The following is a 22491-nucleotide window of genomic DNA, read 5'->3' as shown; positions in this document are numbered from 1 at the left end:
AGTCACTTGGGGCAGGGTAAAAGTAGAATCAATTTCCTGATGTTCTTGCGTATCATTCTGTCTATGGGTTTTCAGTGTCCAGGAAAGCCAGTCTCTCCACAGTTCATCCCAGGATGAATTTAAGTAATGAAATTGGACTAAGAACAAAGATCACAAATCTGTTTATTCTTGCTGTTGATGGAAACCACTGTGACAGTCTACCACATGTCTTTTTGTAGTCAGATACAAACAACTGGTTACCATTGGTAGATGTGAGACTTCTTAGACATTTTCTATCACTTAGAACAAGTAAGTATCATAATGGCTTGTCTTCAGTTACTTATACTCATTATTATAATTTACATCTTAAATTGTCTCAGAGTGGTCAATGAGAGGCAGTTCTGTCTTCTCTGCCACTAGCTGAAACAGACATCTATAGGACTGTTTGCTTTCTTGCAGAAAGATATCCTAGGCACATCTTTAGCCCTGCTAGTAAAACAAAATCACTGTATCCAAGGAATCATTTTGTGGAGAAAGATACCAAAGGCCAAAATCTGGTCATAATTTCTGATGTTTCTTGATGCATTTTGGAAGTGTAGCACAGTGATGCTGGAATTTCTAGACTTTTGTGGAAGCCAAAATTTACCATTTTTAAAATCTGAATTTCCTATTTTAATTTTTTCTTGCTTAAGTAAAACTGTACTTGACTTCACATATAGGCAAAAAGACCATTTGGCAAGTTACTTACTATCTCGATTTTCTATACCTGTATCTAATCTTTATACTTTGATTTCTTCATGTGTTAAATGGGGATAATAATGGCACCTATGTAATAAAGTTGTCTTAGGAACAATTACTTAAATATTTGGGAACTTTGAAAAGTTCTCACACATGGAGAGTATTCAATTAGTGCTATTTAAGAGAATCAAAATGAAAGCAATTTCAGCCTCCTCACCAAATTTTGTATAGTACTCTCTCTATATTACCACGTCAAACATATCTATGCATTATAATGTTGCTACAAAATATGCAGGTCTTTATTTTTCTCTTGTTTGGTCCTTAGCTCAGTATCCAAGTAGTGCAGTTTCAGTTCATCTTTCTTGCTGTCTACACTTAAATAGCAACTACTGAAAAGAAAAAGAAAAAAAAAAATCTGAAGTAACTAGGACACGGAGTATATCAGACATAGAATCCACATCCAATTTGTCTGTGCTGTAATACGAAGAAACAGAAGAGATGATAACAACCTCTGAAGTTTTATGTATAACTGTTTTTAAAAGCGTCAGTAACCTAGGTGGCATTGTTTATCTTTTATCATGGGACATTTTAGAGCTGAATTTAAATCACTTACATGTTTTTAGATAAACACCAAATAAATACCGACATTCCCTTTTTTGTTTCCTGGCCTACTCTGATCTGTCCATCTATCAAAATTTTCAATTCCGCTGAGGGAAAGTGATTGGCTTGATGCAGAAAAACATTATAATAAATGCAGACTTTAGTAAGACTTCTCAGGCTTCATTCACAGGAAAAAATTATAAATACAATGGTCCTTGGGGGGTACTTTTGTTTATATAGAAGTTTGGATACTTTTATAATGGATATATTTTACTTCTAGGATATTGAGTCCTTGTAGAATACTTTCAAATATCAAATTTCCCAAACTATAAATTTTCTAACCTTTAAATTCTTTGCCCTTACACATAAGGTTGTTATATGATCAGATATATTGTTTTTCCTTATAAATGGAAATAATTATCAGTTTATTTACTGAAGCATCCCAGGAGGTATACTGCCTGCCAACGACTTAGGTCTCAGTTGTTACACAGACTGATAGAAGTACCTTAGCCCACAGAAGTCTAATTATTCTCTCTCTCTCTTTCTCTGCACCTTTCCTCATCTACTCCCACTCTTTCCTGTCTCACACTTTTCTCCTTACTTTTCTTCTCCTTTTAGATTAGGCACTGTGATGAATTGACACTCTACATTCTAGAATGCTTTGTAGTTAAAACAAGCCAACTTATCTAAAATCATTGCCTATGTAAATAATATCCTTATTCATGATTTTTACCCAGGAAAAATAAGAAAATGCATACCAAGTACAGATGAACTCTTCCAGGGTTACAGCTAGAAGAAATACATTACAGATTTTTCTTTATCATGGAATATGTAACTTCATCCAAAGCAGGACTGTGATTATACAAAAGCTTCTGAAAAAAGCATATTTGGAAATAGATATTCTGGCAACCTCAAATAGGAAATCAATCACATGTTTAAAAGGCCAATAATTAGTAAACACCCTTAAGTGTGCCTCCTTTTTTTGATATTTGGGTGCTTAAATCTGTTTATTATTTTTTATGCTATTGCCCTTTGTTTATTTTTTCTGTTTCCAGTTTTGTGGGTTATATGAGCAGTTTTTAAAATGTTACTTGGATTTTCTGTGATGTTTTGCAGTGTATCCCTTTGTATGGATATATCACAAGCTAATGATGCTTGAATACAGCATAAAAATGGCTTCACTCTTCACCATTCGTTATGCAATTGTCATTAACTGTTCTACTAACATTCCAAGTTGCTCTCCGTACACCTACAATCTGAAGCATAATTTAGGAAACACAAAGAAAGGATGGCCACTTAATTTTAAAAGACTAAGGAATAATTTGCATTTTCTTTTTGTTTCGATAGATTATTTTAGCTGATCTTTGAAAATATGCTTGTTTTGTGAGTCTCTCACTAAATTGGGGTTATCAGCACTACAGCAGCCAGCAACTCTGCCCTAATGGGATATTAACTGGAGCTGGAGACCAGTGTTTACAGCATGTCTGTGGGGAGCAACTCGGACTAGACTAAGTTACTGGAATTAAGACTTATTCTATGCATCTGCTCTCCCACAATATGGCGCTGGGAGAGGAGGAAACAGCTTCTACACAGCTGCCTCCAGTTCAACCAATAAACTGTAGGACCTGCTCCTGATTAGAGGAGAGCAGCGTACTAGGCGTGTGGGTAGCAGAGCTGGGATTGGTGGAGGAGGACTATAAAGGAGGAGAGAGACAACATGCACCAGGAACATCTATGAGGAACACCTGAGCAGCCCCCGAGAGAGCCGGCCGGCGGTGTGCCGCTCCCCCGCGGAAGTGGGGAAAGTGGCAGGGGGAACCGCCCTTCCACGGAGGTGGAAGGGTCAGTAGCCAACCCGGGAAGAACCAGCAGCAGCAAACCCGGGGAGGGCCGAGCAGACAAAAGAACAGCGCAGGGTCCTGTGTCGTTCCTCCACGAAGATGGGGAGCGACAATGTCTTTCATGGGAGGCTTCTTCTGAGTTGCAGACAGTCTAATGGCTAGTTGTCTAATCTGGAACAGGACAGACATTCCTGTGGAGAACTTATTTATACTGCAAGTTGCCTTTCTGGCTCATATCTGACTGGTGTTCAGTTTATGTCTGCTTGACCACCACTTAGACTCTGGGATCCTGACCTTGACTTCTCCCCTGTACCCCTAGGAAATCTTCCCCTGAGGCAGCCCCTGGTGCTTTAGATGGAAATTACAAATTCAATAAAGCACTACAACAGGAAACAAGTCTGATCCACTCACTTATAGATCCTGGACATGGATGAGGTAAGGATTCAGGAGTGTATCTTCCACCCACAAGTCACGGGAAGCAGGAATAAAGAGTCAAGCAGAGAGAGAAGAAAGTGTGCTAGGTAGCAATAATATATAAGAACATAGAGTGCAGGTCACTTTAAGTTTCCAGTAAGTTTCCTGAATGGGCTGTTTAAAGGAAGTGATAAAAAAAACTGACAACAAGTCTGCTAGGCTTCTAATAGCAAATCTCTAGCCACCTGCATGAACCATATAGGTGTAATGTATAACTGAAAATTCTCTCTAGGGCAACTGCATCCCCCTTCGGGCATGAAAAAAAAAAAAACAAAAACAAAAACAAAAAGAAACTTGCATTCAAAATGGAGACTGACACAACATTAAATGCAGTACAAGGTCCAGTGGTGACAAATTATTTCTCTTTTTTTTCATCTGAGAATGTTTGGTTTCTCCTTCCTTCCTGGAGTGTTTTTTCACTGCAAGGGGAGTTCATGATCAAGTTATTTTCTTGCAGCATTTGAAATATGTTGTTACTTATTTCTTGCTTTCATAGTTTCCCATGAGAAATCTGCTAGCATTCAAACTGTTTTCTCCTTATAAATCAGGTATCACTTCTTTCTCAGTGCAGGTACTATATTTGTTTTCAATTTTCAGAAGTTTGACTATGATGTTCTAAACTAGATTTTTTTGGGTTTATCTTATTTGGAATTGGATCATCTTGAATATGTAGGTGTATATCTTTTGTAAAATTTAAGAAAATTTCACTATTATGTCTTTAAGTATCTTTTCAATCCCACTTCTCTCTGAAACTTCATTGCTTGCATTCTGAGATGTTTAACCAGTCTTATTCTTCAACTTCTCTAGTTGTCTGGTTCACTGGTTCACTCTTCAAATGCCAGCAATAGCCAGTGGTGTTCAAGGGCAAAACCAGAAGCCCTGAACTCAATACAGAGCTTCCCCGTGGATGGCAGGGACTCAAATACTTGAGTCATCATTTGCTGCATCCCAAGGTGTGCAGTATAAAGCCGGATCAGAAGCATAATAGCTGGAACTCAGACCAGGCATTCCAATTTGGAACTATAAACTTAACTTCTGTGCCAGATGACCACTCCTGTTTTCTTTTTATTCAAGTTTTCCTTTATAATTTCCATAACCTTGTCCTTTAAGTTATGCTAATAAAAATCTGCAAAAAAAAATCACCAGGTGTAACTATATCCATTAACCTTTATATTCTTCACTTTAAATATATAATTTTTTTTTTGACAGGCAGAGTGGACAGTGAGAGAGAGGGAGAGAGACAGAAAGGTCTTCCTTTTTGCCTTTGGTTCACCCTCCAATGGCCGCCGTGGCCAGCGCGCTACAGCCGGTGCATCGCGCTGATCCAAAGCCAGGAGCCAGGTGCTTCTCCTGGTCTCCCATGCGGGTGCAGGGCCCAAGGACTTTGGCCATCCTCCACTGCACTCCTGGACCATAGCAGAGAGCTGGCCTGGAAGAGGGGCAACCGGGAAAGAATCTGGCGCCCGGACCGGGACTAGAACCTGGTGTGCCGGCGCCGCAAGGCAGAGGATTAGCCTAGTGAGCCTCGGTGCCGGCCACGATAAAATATTTTTCTTAAGAATAAAAGGGGAGTGTGAAGAGCTCAGCCAAGCTAGAGAAAGCTGTGTTGGTGGATATAAGAGTGGTCAGGTAAGACAACACAGAATTTATCACTTACCACAGTAGTAAATAAGCAAGAGACTGAACCAAAGTAAACGTTGGCTTCCCCTTCCCATTTTTCCCCAAGGAACAATGCCTTTCATTTCCCAGGGGAGGAGAGGAGTAGAAGTGAAAAAGTACTAAATACTAACTCAGCATGAAGAAAAACCTCCAAGTTCCGCTACCTAACTTCCCACCCCTCCCCAGCAGAAGCACATGAGATAGGGCTGAGGCCTCATTTTTTAAAAATGCATGAAAATTGATGCTCTGGGGGGGACATGCAGACATGCATAGCTGCATGGCCAGAATCCTTAACCACGGCCCCCTCAGAGACGGCAATGCACCGATCTGATGTGGATAAATCAGTATTTCCCCACGAGTCCTGCCAGGTGAAGCACCGTTAATTGCCTGTGGTCATGAATGAAAAGTCACATAGAAAATTTAGTAAGAGGCCAAGCTCCTCAGAAACTTTTAAAGCTTAAGTACTTTTTAGCGTTTTAACATATTTTAACATTTATATATTTAATTTTGAATAAAATAAAATAATGAAAATTAAACATATAAAATAAATTTAATATAGCTCAAATTTATCACTAAGACAATAATAGTATAAGTTCTTGCTACAATTTTGTGAAACAGCCTACACAATATATCAGTAGTTTACAATAACAAGGAATTATTTTCGCAACTCTGATTTATAGAAAGATTGTGTTTGATAGAAAAATGCTCAGCTTGGCAGCTATAGTTTAAGCAGCCAGAGGGTTTGGTTCTATTCTAAGATAGGCATCATGTCAATTAAAAGCATTTTAAACATTATAGGAAAGAGAAACTGGGCACCTATAGCATGTTTTTCTTTTTTTCTTTTATTTTTTTTTCATCCTAAGTTATCTGAAGAAAAAGCAAATTAAACCATACAAGCAATTTGAAGCCTTTGTTCAGTTTGTGCTTGCTGACACTCATTGGCCTGATGCAAACCAAACGGTACAGACTGAAGATCCACACGGCAGTGTGTGTGTGCTCATATGCAAATTATGGATGTTATGGGGGGGAAGCCATTGTAATCCATAAGCTGTACTTTGGAAATTTATATTCATTAAATAAAAGTTTAAAAAAAAAGAAGTTAAAAAAAAAGATAAAGAAGATAATGGTTATTTGTCACTCCCTGTCTTCGTGGAGGAACGACACAGGACCCTGCGCTGTTCTTTTGTCTGCTCAGCCCTTCCCGGGTTTGCTGCTGGTCCTTCCCGGGTTGGCTACCGACCCTTCCACCTCCGTGGAAGGGCGGTTCCCCCTGCCACTTTCCCCACTTCCGCGGGGGAGCGGCACACCGCCGGCCGGCTCTCTCGGGGGCTGCTCAGGTGTTCCTTCAGATAGATGTTCCTGGTGCATGTTGTCTCTCTCCTCCTTTATAGTCCTCTTCCACCAATCCCAACTCTGCTACCCACACGCCGAGTACGCTGCTCTCCTCTAATCAGGAGCAGGTCCTGCTGTTTATTGGTTGAACTGGAGGCAGCTGCGTAGAAGCTGTTTCCTCCTCTCCCAGCGCCATATTGTGGGAGAGCAGATGCATAGAATAAGTCTTAATTCCAGTAACTTAGTCTAGTCCGAGTTGCTCCACACAGTTATTATAGAATGTTTTTGATCTTTTCTAAACATCAAACACTGTGTCTTTTAATACTTCATAGATTATGAAATATAGAGTTGCATGGACTTTATTATTTATCTGTTACAGTTAGCAAATTACCATACATTCAGGACATTAAAACAACACACATTCATTATCTCACAGTTTCTATAGATGAGAAATATAGATATGGCTTAGGTGGAGCCTCTACTCAGGATTTCACAAGGCTCTCATCAAGGGGTTACTTGAAAGGCAGAGAGAGAGGTCTTCCATCTGCTGTTCTCTCCCACAGTGGCCACAACAGCTGGACCTGAGCCAATAGGAAGCCAGGAGCCAGGAGCATCTTCCTGGTCTCCCTCGCAGTTATAGGGGCCCAAGCACTCAGGTCATCTTCTACTGTCTTTCCTGTAACTGGATTGGAAGTGGAGCAGCTATGACTTGAACCAATGGCCAAATGGGATGCGGGTACTATAGGTAGATGCTTAACCTACTATACCACAGCGTCAGCACCTGAATTTACTTTCCTAATGGAGCTTGTGACTCTTCAAAACTCCATGTAGGTGTTGATAGAATTCAGTCTCTTGTAGAAACAAAGCTTCCATTTCTTCTCAGGACATACCTTGGCATTTTCCTTAGCGTCTTACTTTGTGGCTGTACCACAATCCTCTCCCAGGCTCTTTCACAACGTGGCAGCTCATTACCTCGAGGAAAGAAAGAACTAAACCTCAGAGAAGAGGCAGTCTGTTTTCCAGACTTTCACTCAGTTGACTCAGGCCCACTCAGCATTATCTCAGTTTGATAAACTCAGAGCCAAGCATTTTGAGGCTTTAATTACATCAACTTTATGGAATGCCATCCGGTTTTATATGACTAATATTGATTTAGGGGAGAAATCAATGTGTGTTGGGTTATAACTGCAGCATATTATTAAGAAACAATAAACCTCTATGTCTCAGTCAAGCTTACTCCAAAAAAAAAAAAAAAAAAAAAAGAGTGTGAAACAAGTTTCTACAGAGTTGGTTTTAAGAGTTGGTGATTAAGATAAACAGGAAATTTTAGTGTGAACTACGAATTTTTTTAAAGTTCTGATCTAATTTTAGTTAATTTAATTTAATAAGCCACAATCATAAGAAATGCTATTTCATGTCACAGCACTCTATTATTTATAAAGATTATCAGGAAATTTCTAGATAGATTGGACTATAAATTTATTGTTACCTTTGGTTTTGCTTCTTTGGTTTGGGGTTTTTCACTTGAATAGTAGATTTCCTGCTGTCTTTTAAATAACAGATGAACAGGATATGTCTATCTGTATTCCTGTTACTTTGGGCAGTCTCTGGTACATGGAGTATATGCTGGACAAATATTGGTTAAGTCAATACACTGATGTTACTGCATTACTCTTAATCTTTGTAACAACATTGCTGGTTAGCTTATAAAAATGACGAAAATAAACTTACACAATTTTAGACAATTGATTTGATGTTTCCCAGTATAAACATTACATGTATAAAGTTGCTAAAAAAAGTAAAAAGACAAAGAGGACTGAAAAATACATTATCATCAATACAAAATGAGTTGTTGGCGCTAACTAAATTAAATTTTATTTGAAACATCTTTTTTTATTTCATAACAGTTTGGTCTCCAAGTAATACTGTGAAGATAATATGGAAAGTTTGGTTTATGAACTTTATGCTGTGTCTCCTCCAAAATCCAAATGTTGAAACTGTGTCTCCTAATGTGATGGCATTAGGTGATACAGTCTTAGGAGATAAATATGATTAGACAAGGTCATTTGAGATTAATATCTTGTTAAGAGTAGCAAGAGATATCGCTGCCTTTCTCTGCCATGCCAGGACACAAGAAGAGTACCTTCACTCCTTATACGACTTTTTTTTTTTTTTTTTTTTTTTTTTTTTTTTTTTGACAGGCAGAGTGGACAGTGAGAGAGAGAGACAGAGAGAGAAAGGTCTTCCTTTTGCCGTTGATTCACCCTCCAATGGCCGCCGCTGCAGCCGGCGCACCGCGCTGATCCGATGGCAGGAGCCAGGATCCAGGTGCTTTTCCTGGTCTCCCATGGGGTGCAGGGCCCAAGCACCTGGGCCATCCTCCACTGCACTCCCTGGCCATAGCAGAGAGCTGGCCTGGAAGAGGGGCAACCGGGACAGAATCCGGCGCCCCGACCAGGACTAGAACCCGGTGTGCCGGCGCCGCAAGGTGGAGGATTAGCCTATTGAGCCACGGCGCCGGCCGACTTCTTGATAATGTACCTGGAAGGCAGTAGATGAAGGCTCAAGTGCTTGAGTCTCTGCCATCAACATGGAAAGCCTGGAAGGTGTTCTGGCTTCAGGAATAGGCCTGACTTATTTTAGGTTATTACAAGCCTTTGAGGAATGAACCACGAGTAGAAGATTCATTTTCTGTCTCTTTCACTTTCTCTGTCTGTCTCTTTCTCTTTTCCCCTCTCTTTAGCATTTTGCCTTTCAAATAAACTAATTAAACTGAACTAAATTACAATAAGACTGCCATCTAACAACCAGGAAGTAAACCTTCACCAGACACTGAACCTGTGGGTACCTTCATCTGGAACTTCCGGGATTCCAGAACTATGCGAAATGAAAATTTGTCACGTAATATATTCAGTTAATGGTATTTCGTCACAACTGCCCAAACTATCCAAAACAGTTTCTACATGCCCCACACTCGGTTTCTTGTATTATTATCCAACATTATTACGGAAAATTGGTTAGTGTAATGAAACAATGTTGACACATTATCGTATCTGAAGTTATGATTTTATTTATATTTCCTTTTGTTCTTAAGCTGAAGTCATTTTTCTGTTTCAGAATTCCATGCAGGATATCATTTTATACTTAATTGTCATGTCTCCTTCAGCTCATCTTGGCTTCTATATTTTCTCAGACATTCTTATGTTTTGATGACCTTGATGGTTTGAAGGACTACTACAGGTATTCTCTAGAATATCCCAGAGTGATACTGTTGTGCTACAAAGTCCTAAGAATTTCCCTAACTTGAAAAATTTCCGATATTTGCCCTGTTAGAGTGCCATTTCTACCACATTATGTCATGGGTACAAACCGTCAATGTGACTCTCACATAAATCCTCACCGTTGGCTCTAATTGTGGTTATCTGGCTGAGATGGCTTTCATGAAGTTTCTCCACCATGACATTACTCTTTCCCCACGATGTGCTCTGAGAGAAAAGTGAGTATTCACAGCCCACATTTAAAGAGAGCATAGTAAGGCTCCACCTTATTGATGACAGAATTTCTGTATAAATTATTTGAAAACTTTCTGTGTAGGAGATGTGTATATTTTCATCATGCATTTATTTTTTCAATCATTAATTTATAAGAATAAGAATTTATGGTTTCTTGTATTGTACTTTATTGAATAATTCATTACTAGTTTATTTATACTAATGCTCAAATTGCTCCAGCTTTGATCATATAAAGTTGTTTAAATTGGTTAAATTTAATAATTCTGATATGCAACCATTATCATAGTTTTTTATGTTTTATATGTATTTATTAAAACCAACCATTTCCTAATTTCTGTCACTACACAATGCCCCAGGTGAAATTTTTTTTTCCAAGAGCCGTGGTTGCTTTTATTGGACAATGGTATTTAGGCACAAAGATCTGGGTGGTAAGTGTGTTAATTTCTAGAGAATTGTCATTGCTTATTGTCCTCTCTGCTAAAAGTGTCAGAAAATCCAATCAGGTTCTTGCTGATTAGCCTGGGAGGGAGCAGATAATGACCCAAGTAATTGATTTGCTGCCACCCACGTGGGAGAGAATTCCCAGCTCCTAGCTTCAGCCTAAATTAACCTCTGGCACTTGAAAGTGTTTGAGAAATGAATCAGAGGATGGAAAACCTCTCTCCCTCTCCTCTGTTTCTCTCTGTCTCCCTCTCTCTCCTTCTCTTGGTAGCACTCATTTTCAAATAAAATAAATAAATCGTTAAAAGAAAAACTGTAGATCAAGCAGGAAAAATTAATATATTTGCATTGTTGACCCTTCCAATTCAAAGGTAACAAGTGTTTCTCCATTTATATATTATTATTTATTCCATCAGTTTCATATTTTTATATAGAATTTCAAATATTTCTTAAATTTCTACTTATTTAATTTCGGTGGTGCTGTTCCAAATGGTATGTTTTTTCAAGTTCCAATTATTTATTGATGTGATTTGTATCTATTAATCATGTTTCTGATGATATTACTATAATAACTTATTAGTTCCAGGTATATATCTATTAATTATGTGGAATTTTCTGCATGAACAATTGTGTCTATACATTGTTGGTGGGAATGTTATTTACTGAAGTCACTATGGAAAACAGTATGGAGATTTCTAAAAAAAAAATTAGAAATAGACTTTACATATAATCTAACAATCCCACTATCGGGTATATACCAAATGGACATGAACATGTTTTATTACAGAAACCTGTACCCCCATGTTTACTGAAACCCCATTCACAGTAGCTAAGGTATGGAGTCAACCCAGATGTCCATCAACTAAAGACTATATAAAGAAATTACGGCATATGTACACCTTGCAACACTACACGGTCGTAAAAAAATTAAATCCTGGCTTTTGTGATAAAATGGATGAAACTGAAAAACATTATATACTTAGTGAAATCAGTCCCCAAAATACAAATACTATATGTTCTCCCTGATGTGTGGTAACTAATAGAGTGCCTAAAAGGTAATCTATAGAAGTGAAATTGACAATTTTGTGTTGAGATGACTTTCAACAATCTGTGTTGACTATTGAGCAACATTTTTTTGGTTCATACTATTTTTTGAATTCCTTGCTTAGTGTAGAGTTAATCTTACAAGTATAAAGATAATTGAAAATAGATCTTATAAAAAGTAAGAAGAAAAGGAAGAGGAAGAAGGTTGGGGTATGGATGCGGTGGGAAGAACCATTTTGCTCCTAAATTTGTATATTTTAAATGCATGAAGTTTGCATACCTGAAATAAAAGATTTATAGGTTAAAAAATGCATCATCATGTTTACAGCAAAGCAGTTCACAATAGATAAAATATGGAATTAAACAAGCTGTCTAGCATCAAATGAATGGATAAAGTTTTGTATATATTTTACACAAGCACACATAATGGAATGCTATTCAACTGTAAAAATGAATACAATTCTGGGGCCAGTGATGTGGCATAGCGGGTAAAGCTGCCGCCTACAGTGCTGGCATCCCATAAGGTTGCTGCTTTGAGACCAGGCTGCTCCACTTCCCGTCTAGCTCTCTGATAATGGCCTAGGAAAGCAGTAGAAGATGGCAGAAGTCCTTGGGTCTCTGCACCCATGTGGGAACGTGGAAGACTCGGAAGAAGCTCCTGGCTCTTGGCTTCAGATCGGCGCAGTTCCAGCCGTTGCAGGCATTTGGGGAGTGAAACAGCAGATGAAAGACTTTTCAACCTCTCTCTCTTTCTCTCTCTCTCTAACTCTTTCAAATAAAATAAATAAATCTTTTAACAGATGAATACAATTCTATCATTTGATTTAATTTTTTTGCAACTAGAGGACATCATGTTGAATGAAATTTGCTGGACACAGAAAGAAAAATATAGCATGTTCTCCCACATATACGAGAGCTAAAATTTTTAAAAAGTCGATAAACAAAGCAAGAAACAATAAGAACTTCCTGTATTTACCAGTTTTTCTGCAAATACATTTTGTCATACATTGTGTTAAGTATTTTTCAAATTGTTTAGAATGATACAGTGCTATAGTTTTAATGATCAGTGACTATTTTAAAATTTACTATATACAAGTGAAATTTTAAAAAAATCATGTCATCTGTAAATAACATAATAAACATTTTTATTTCCTGACTACAATATGTATAATTTAAAAATATTTTTTCTTATTCCAGTGTTACACATAGGGCATTAAACATGATACTTGAAAGAGGACATTATACCTTTTTTCTGAACATAACTGGGTAAGTGCCTAGTCTCTTACAATTAAATATGATATTAGCTACTAGCTGTAGATTTTTGTTGGTATTGTTATCAAATTGAGAAATTCAAATCTATTTTTAGTTTTTTTAGTGTTTTCACATAAATACATGTTGGAATGTCTGTCTCATTCTGTCTCGAGTAATATTAAACCTTCTCTTTTCTTCAGTCTTTGATGTAGTTAATTACTTTAAATGATTTTTGAATGTTGAAAGAGGCTGTGTAACTTAAATATCTGTTAATTATTTTTATGGACTGTTGGGTTCCACATGTTACAGGTTCTTTAGAAGTTTCTGTTCCTGGAGAAGGCATTGTGATAATACCATGATAAGCTAGCACTTGAGATGCCCACATACCATATCAGAGTGCTGGTTTGAATTTCTGCTACTCTGCTTCAAATCCAGCTCCCTACTACTGCACTGAGAAGGCAGGAGAGCTTAGCCCAAATACTAGGATCCCTGAACCTCTGTGGGAGATCCAGATGGAGTTCTGGGCTTCTAATTTGGGCCTGGCTTAGCCATTATTGTTACAGGTTTTAGGGTCTAGGAAGTGTCTTTTTTTTTGCTGAAAAAAAGACAAGAAAATATGTATTCTGATTTTATTGAATGAAATGTATTACAAAAATAATCAGATCAGTTTAACTGATAGTGCTTTTCAGGTTAATCATGTCTTTTTGCAATTATTTCTTCTGTTCTCTCTTTGTTGTTCTCTTTTCTCTCTCTCTGGTGTTCCAATTATGCATATGTCACATATTTTGTGTGTGCCACAATATTTTTGAATTTTATACTCTAAAGCACTTTTTTGTTTGCCATTTTTATTATATTTTATTTTTTAAAGATTTATTTATTTATTTGAAAGGCAGAGATACAGAGAGAGAAGGAGGGAGATAAACAGAGAGAGAGAAAGAAAGAGAGAGAGCGAGAGCGAGAGAGAGAGAGAGAGAATCTTTCATCATCTGGTACACTCCACAAATGGCTGTAATGGTTGGGGCTGGGGCTGGACCTGGCCTAAGCCAGGACCAAGGGGCTTCCTCTGGGTCTCCCATGTGGGTGCAGGGGCCCAAGCCCTTGGGTCATCCTCTGCTGCTTTCCCAGGCACATTAGCAGGAAGCTGGATCTGAAGTGGGAAAGCTTTGACTCAATCAGTGCCCATATGGGATGGCTGTGCTACAGAAAGAGGCTTAACATTTTACTCCACAGTTCTGACCCCTCCTTTACTAAATTTACATTTCGTTTAGGGAGGTTTCTATGACCTATGTTCCAGTAATCTCATTTTTTTTTTTTCTGGACCTGTGTTCAGAATGCTGTGTAATCCATTGTAGGGATTTTTTTTTCTGTTAAATTGTTTGTGATAACTCACATTTCCTTCTGATTCTTTTTTAGATTTTCCATCTCTCTGCTTTCATGACCCATCTGTTCTTGCATATTTCCTGTTTTTTTTCCATGAAAATTCTTAATATATGAACAGTTATTTTAAATGCCCTGATATTCCAATGTCTGCATCATATCTGAGCCTTGTTCTGATACTTGTTTTTCTTCTTCTTCAAGCTGAGTTGTTTCTTGTCTTTTAGCATGTTTTGCATTTTTGTAAGCCATGCATCTTACATCAGACAAACAGATACTGAAGAAAGTAGGCTTCTAGTGTGAGAACGTGTGACAACGTGAGTAGGATTTGGTCTGTATTTATTGTTCACTATCGTTGCTGGGATCAGGGAATTCAAATTTTTACTGGAATTATTTTGCCTCACTTTCTGACTTTTGTATTCTGTAAGTACTACTCCTCAGAGAATCTGAATCTCTTCTTCCAGACGTAATCCACTGTTAAACTGCAACCCTTTTCAGTTAGTGGTAAAGTGTGAGAGAATTTTTAATTATGTAATTAAGTCAATATTTAATAGCTCCAAACCTGTGGATCTTCAAGTGTTTTTTTTTTTTTTTTTTTTTCTGATAGAATACCATTTTTCTCTCTCTTAAATGAAGACAAACAGTAGAAGGGGCTGCACCTGGGATGTGGCTCTAGTAGTCTTTTCCCATGGAAACTGGCCTTTCTGATGAAAAATGTTCTGCAAGTGTTTTATGATGATTATTCTCCCTTTCCTGCTGCCAGGGACAGAAGGAGATCTTTCTTGGAGCTTCCCCATGTGAACTTGGTGGAATTTTTGGATGTTAAATCTATGAAAGTTCTGGGCTCTCCCAAGACTGTAGCCTCCAGTAATTTCTCACTCTCATGCCAGGCTACTCTTAGCTTCCAGAAATTCATCAAATTACCATTTAAGTGTTTCTGCAAGTTTTTTCCATCAACTTTTCTACAAGTAAGGAGATCTCGTTGTAACTGCATCCAAGTTCAACTCACTTCTCAGATTCTGGATGGAAATTTATTTGCAATTAATTATTTCATGGATCTAAAAAAGGCACTCATATTTGCTATGTTTAGCTTTTTCAGTTTGTTTATTTAAAGAGCAGAAGTGTTGACTTCCAAGCTCTTTATATGCCAGAATTTAAAATGGAAGTTAATGTTTGATTCATTTAATGGAAACAAAAACATAAACAAATACTATGCTCAAATCCTCAGAGAATAATTTATGCAATTAAAATGATAAAAAAATTAACTTCAAGAATTTGCAAATGTCTGTTTAGTACATGATGTGCTCGGTATTTTATTCTAAATATTATAAACAATGCAAAATATATTCCTATGTTTTACATAAAGTTTATTGCATTTTATGAAGATATACCACAAGTAATTAAAATTAAGTAAACTATGCTCTACAATGCCTGTTTATGTTTATAAATATGTATATGTATTTATTTATACATCAATACCTAAACACTAATGAAGGAATTCCAAAAAGTTTGTGAAAAATGTAATTGGAAGTTAAAGCTTATTGTAGTGCAAAAAGTTTGAAATTGGTATGGTTGTCTCACGATACATATTTTCCATGAACATTTTGAATATATATATATGTGTGTGTGTGTGTGTGTGTGTGTTTGTGTGCATGTGTTATATGTATGTATTGCCTCCAATCCCCCTAGAATTTGATGGGAATTATTATAGAGATGCTTTGAATTGATGATTCCCTTCTCTGCTGTTAAAATCTAGCATTTACAGAAAAAAATCATTGGAATTAAGGAAATATTCATATTTATCTTCATTCATTACATTCAAACTTGATCAGTTTAATTTATAATTAGGCAAGTTAATTTACAAAATAAAGAAAGAGAGTAGACAAAATAGTAATATGTAAGTTAATTTGAATAGATTGTTTTTACTTTAATTGAAAATAACCTGTTATTGAAAAATTAGAAGTTTATTAACACGTTGATTCTCTGTTATCTTCTGCATAACAGTATACAATATACGGATCGAGACTTAGTAAAATTTCAATATTTTTAGTTTTAATTGGTACCTTGTATCAGCATGAATGACCTCCCAATGCTTTTTGCACTTTGCAAAATTGTATGATAATCATGGGCCTGTAAATGAGTGAAAGTTCTTCCAAGATTTATAAGTTCATGACCTGCTATTGTTCCTTTCAAGCTACTTTGACCTTCTTGTCTCATCATTCATTCAATAAAATGAATTCTTTCTTTATCATGGTTGCTAAGACTTCGTGTTTAGAAAACCAGTGACCTTTTCTCCCACAATAGCAGTGTTTTCACATGTCTAGCCTTCTTAAAACTAAAAGTGGTTGAGTTTTTTGCATCATTTCTTAACTGTAGGAAGTGAGAAGCATCAACAAGTAGTGCCATACCCAGTTTGGAATTTTAGCAAGTTGTATAAAAGCTCAGAATGTACTTGAATTTTGTTTTGTAAGTTATATCAAATAAAATGTCTTTCACTGTCTCAGAGGGCATCATCCATAAATGCACACTTCATATCCCAAGAGGATGTTCTCTGGGTCTCCCAAAGACTATTGTTACTCTTCAGACTTGCAGTATGGATGATTGTTCTACAGCATTATTTGTGAGTGTGTATGCTTTGCTTTTCTTGTTCTTCATGTCAGAAAACAACATTCTTAATGTTTTTATAACTTCTTTATCTTCCAGACCAAGATTTCTCTTAATGTCTAATTATTTATTTTCATCTACCTGAAAGGCAGAGAGAGCATGAGAGACAGACACAAAAAGATCTTCCATCTGTTGATTCACTCTCCAAATGTCTGCCATAGTCAGTACTTGGCCACGCCCAAATCTGCAGCCAAGAACTGCATCCACATCTCCTAGGAGAATGTCAAGGGCCCTCCTATAATGCATTAGCAGAAAGTTCAATCAGGAGTGAAAAATCTGGGACTGTAACTGGCATGCTCCTACCAGGTGCAGGAATCTCAAACAGTGGCTTAACCCACTGCACACAGTGCCCACCGCAGACCAGAATTTTTATAAGAATTGTGTGTGGGTCAGATAGTAGAATGGTAGTATGTTGTTCTTTGCTTCTTCTTCTTCTGGCAATATTTCTTTCAGGTTCTAATGACGTAAGAAGGATACTGTCTTGAAATGTGTTCCTCTTAATTACAGACATGACTTGCAATCATCTTGCCTATTTTGGTTGACATATGCAATAGGGCTATCTTGTTCCACATTGGTAGAAATTCTGAAAATGTTTATAGGAATATAAAGAAATAAAACAAATTTAACATACTACTCTTACAAATAGTATATCAGAATTTGTTTAATTACAATTACAGTAGCCCCTCCTTATCTTCAATTTTGCCTTCTGAAATTTCAGTTACAACTAGTCTTTGATATTAATATTCCAAAGTATCAAAAGGAAAATTTCAGAAATAAACAAGTTGTAAGATTTAAATTGTATGCTTAAATCTTGTACCTTTTTTGCTCCATTATGCCCAGATATGAATCGCTCCTTTGACATGAAGCATATCTAAGATATGTATATATCCCATTACCTTCTTGCTAGTAAATTAGCAGTAGCCTCAGTTATCAGGTTGACTGTCCCAGAATGACTTGTGTTCAAGTAGCCTTTATGAATAGCCTGACATTACATCACAGTATCTACAGCATCCACCTCACTTCAATTTATCATATTGGCATTGTATTATTTCATGCCATTTTAAGAGCAAAAAGAGTAGGTATAATATAACATACTTTGATAGAAAGAAACCACATTCACAAAACATTCATTACTCTATGTTGTTACAAATGTTCTATTTTATCAATACTATTTTTCTCTTATTTTGACTAATGTATAAATTAAACATTATTGTAGATATGTATGCATAGGAAACAATACATTACATATGGGTTTTGGTACTAACTATGTTTTCAGGCATTCACAAAGAATCTTTTTTTAAGATTTATTTATTTGAAGGGCATAGACACACAGAGAGAGAGAATGATTCAGAGAGAGAGAATCTTCCATCCCTGATTCACTCCCCAAATGGTCGCAATGGCCAGAGTTGGGCCAGGCTGAAGCCAGGAGCCAAGAGCTTCCTCCTGGTCTCCCATGAGGGTAGCAGAAGACTCAGGATTTAGGCCATCTTTCGCTGCTTTCCCATGGGCATAGGCAGGGAGCTGGATCAGAAGTGGAGCAGCAGGGACTCAAACCAGAGCCCATATGCGATGCCAGCAGCTTAACTTTCTGTGCCACAGCACCAACCCCCAACAAGAACCTTGAAATGTATTCCCCAAAGATCAGAGATTACTATAATAATAATTTCAGTCAAATTGAAAGAGAGAAACAACGTCCAGGATATTGCAACATGCATTAAAGTAAACTTTGGAAAACATTCTGTAATTTTGTTTTAGAAACGTCATTTTTTTAACTTATTTTTAATCCCCAAGGTAATCCAAACTTTTGATGAAGTGAGCTAATCCAGGTTAAAGTTGTTCTTTAGTTGGACTAAACTTGGTGTTAAACTTTTTTTAGGTGACTCAGTGCTCAGAAAATATGCACACAGAAAAATGGGCAGTAACTATAAATGTGTCTTTTCAAAAAAAAAAAAAAAGAATATGCTTTGAACCTAATAGTAACAGTAACAGTGAACACTTAATGAGATTCTGTTGCATGAAAAAAAAAAATTCTCAGGGCTGGCCTTGTGGTACAGCTGCTGCCTGTGATGCTGGCATACCATTGAGGCACAGATTCATTTCCCAGCCTTTCCACTTCCAATCCAACTCCCCGCCAATGTCCTGAGAAAAGCACCAGAAGAAGGGCTAAGTATTTGGGCCCCTACAACCCATGTGGGAGATCCAGATGGGGCTCCTGGCTCCTGGCTTTGGCCTGGCCCAGCCCTGTCTGTTGCAAGAATGGACCAGCAGATGGAAGATCTCTCTGTCTTTTGCTCTCTCTCTCTCTCTCTCTCTCTCTATATATATATATATATGTATATATATTTACACACACACACATACGTATGTATGTGTGTATATATATATATACACACACATATATCTGACTGTGAAATAAATGAATATATCTTTTTTAAAAAGAGAAAAAAAATACTTCAATAAACTACTTTACATAATTAATACTAACATTAGCCCCATCTCATGGATATGAAGTCAGAAGGTTTCCTATATCCTTCTCAATTTTTCAAATGCAGGTAAATGCAGAATACAGCTTAAACTCACTTATTTGCACTTGAGTGCCTTAAAGTAATATTCCCACATAATTGTTTATAGCGCTATGTGTGAAATATTATGGTAAGGACTTAATTTTCATTGTTTCACATGGCTTTTTGACTAAAAACAATTGAGACTTTATTTTCCCAAATACAAAGACAAGAAAACCCAAGTTCAGGAGAGTTAAATAAATTGTAGCAGACAAAACCCAGAAGTCATTAGCACATTAGGAATTTGAATCTAGTTTTTAATCCAGCATCTATCGTATTAACACTTTAGTTATTGTCTTTACAGAATTTGACCTGTGTTCCACTTAGGCATATCTATAACACAATTGTTTTAGCCCTCAAATATGACAGCTCAAATTTCCCAATAGTACAGTAACCCAATTATGTTTTAGTGTAATTTTTAAGCTCTCTGTTGAAGCTGAGTGTTCTAAAATGTATATTTAAATATTTACCTTTATTTTAATTTTATTATTCTCAATAAGATGATTGTGGTAAAATATATATATATATATAGTATTGTTATTATTTTACTTATTATTTTGTAGGAGTAGTATATTTACATTAGTATTCTAATGTGATAATTTTCAAATGATGTAAAGTAAAAATAGTATTTATTAATAAATCATGAATATAAATAAGTATAAATACTTGTTTTAACATGTACAGTGGTTCAAAAAAGTTGTTGTAAGCATTAATATACTGGTTTTTTTGGATGGGAAGAGTTAGACAGTAAGAGAGAGAGAGACAGAGAGAAAGGTCTTCCTTCCATTGGTTCACCCCCAAATGGCTGCTATGGCCAGCGTGCTGCACCAATCTGAAGCCAGGAGCCAGGTGCTTCCTCCTCATCTCCCATGCGGGTGCAGGGCCTAAGCACTTGGGCCATCCGCCATTGCCTTCTCAGGCCACAGCAGAGAGCTGGAATGGAAGAGGAGCAACCGGGACAGAATCTGGCGCCGCAACCGGGACAAGAACCCGGGGTACCGGTGCCACAGGCGTAGGGTTAGCCTACTGAGCCACGATGCCTGCCAGCATTAATATAATTTTGAAAGGTCAACTGTTTTTTGTTTGTCCTCTAAAATGAAGCCTGTCCTTGTACAATAAGTACACAATAAGTGTTAGTGATTAAAAATAATGAATGATGTTCATGGATTTAATTGTGCTGGAATGGCACAAGCTAGGAATAGGCTTGTCAAATGAGAATGCAATACGTTGAAGTGTTACTGATTATAGTTTCCAGAGAAAGAACATTTTATACATCATATATATTATTACTAGCAACACTTTTTATTACCTGTGTGTCAAATAAATGGAAAGTTTCATCTGAGAAGATGTTGATGTGAATATATGCTACATTCACACTACATTCTGTTGCAATTTACAGTAAAGATAGCCTTTGGATGTGAGAATCAGGGCAAGTGTTAAAGCAGAAGAATGTTCTGACAATAGAATTACAAGATGGAATTTATATTCCATATCCACTTCATGTAGCTATTGATTATTTGAAAGATATTCTTTCTAACGCAGTCCTGGGATCCAACTTGTCTTCTTTGTATTGCTTTTGAAGTAGTTCTTTCTCAAGTGGCAAAATACCACCTAGGAAATCAATGAGGGTAACATAGACTATTGAGACTTGTACCACCATACTGGTTTACTTATGCCTTGTCACTGATACATTTATGAATATTAGATATTGAGAATGCTAATTCTAAATGCCAAATGGTTTTCTGTAATATTCTGACCAGGTGGAAAATACACAGCATTCGTCTATACATCCACATACTCAAAAAAAAATCTGTTAAAAGTTTTTGAGTCCTTATGATAGTGTGAATCTTATCAGCTTCATTTTGGAATGGATATTAAAATCCAGAACCAAATACACAGCATCCTATAGAATGAAAACATTGGGCTTGAGATATCAGAATATGTGTTGTCACCGGCAATTTAGGCAATGCTTATGTTGACTAGGACTTGACAATGAGACAATGGTGATGTTCGAAGCAGAGGAACATCGATTAGCATGAAGGTCCTGCAAGCAACCTCTCTAAACCCTGATGTCTATTCTGAAATTGTGGAAATGAGGCTATTTATACCAAATTCTCATGTTAAAGATCAAACAAGTTAATGAGTGAGAAGCACATATAGTCCAGAGAATAGTAGACAGATAATCAATAAATTCAGTTATTATAAATATTATTATCATCATTATTATTATTTATATCTTTAGGAAAACTGTAAAACTGTTCTTGACCAAATGAAACCCTTGGATTATGTTAATTGACTGGTGTAGCCTAATAGGTGCCATAACCATCATTTATATGCACTTTTCTTTGTACATAATTGTTAAATGTTGATTTTTGAATCACTTTTCAACTTCTTTCATATTCTGTCAATTAATTATTGGAAAGAAATATCCAGTCTATACACATCTATCCATTCCCACTGCCCTGGCATACCAGTACAATCCAAATTATCTCTTACTTGGAAAGAAGCAATGATCACCTAATAAACAAAAAGAAAGACTTATAATATTTAAATTATAAAACTTATTGAGGTACCCCCTACATAAAACTCTTTAAGCGGCTGAAATTGTGGTGTAGTAGCTAAAGCTGCCATCTGCGATGCTAACACCCCATAGGTGCACCAGTTGGAGTCCTGGTTGCTCCAGTTCCTATCCAGCTCCCTGTTAATGCACCTGTGAAAGCAGCAGAAGTTGGCCCAGGTGCTTGGGCCCTTTCACCCACGTGGGAGAACTGGAAGAAGCTTCCGGCTCCTGGCTTCAACCTGGCTCTGCCCTAGCCATTGTAGCTACTTGTGGAATGAGCCAGAAAATGGAAGATCTCTGTGTGTCTCCCTCTGTCTCTGTAACTCTGATCTTCAAAGTAAATAAATAAATCTAAAAAATTAGAATTGTTTTTAAATTGATATAATTTATTTAAAAAATAAAACCTTCACTAATGCACAAAAAAAAAAAAAAAAAAAACAACCCTCTAAGTTCTTTCTGTT

At 36.8% G+C, this 22491-nt stretch overlaps 1 pseudogene; it reads left to right on the top strand.

Moving 5' to 3' along the window:
* The window catches only part of LOC103349841 (sodium- and chloride-dependent creatine transporter 1 pseudogene), a 155565-nt pseudogene that overhangs the window by 90372 nt on the left and 42702 nt on the right, over nt 1–22491 (top strand).

The sequence above is a fragment of the Oryctolagus cuniculus genome, chromosome 5 (genome assembly GCF_051225735.1).
Source record: "Oryctolagus cuniculus isolate XC-2025 breed Fujian yellow rabbit chromosome 5, ASM5122573v1, whole genome shotgun sequence".
Lineage (NCBI taxonomy): Eukaryota > Metazoa > Chordata > Mammalia > Lagomorpha > Leporidae > Oryctolagus > Oryctolagus cuniculus.
Note: the sequence above shows the minus strand (reverse complement) of the source record. Positions and strands in the feature narration are given on the sequence as shown.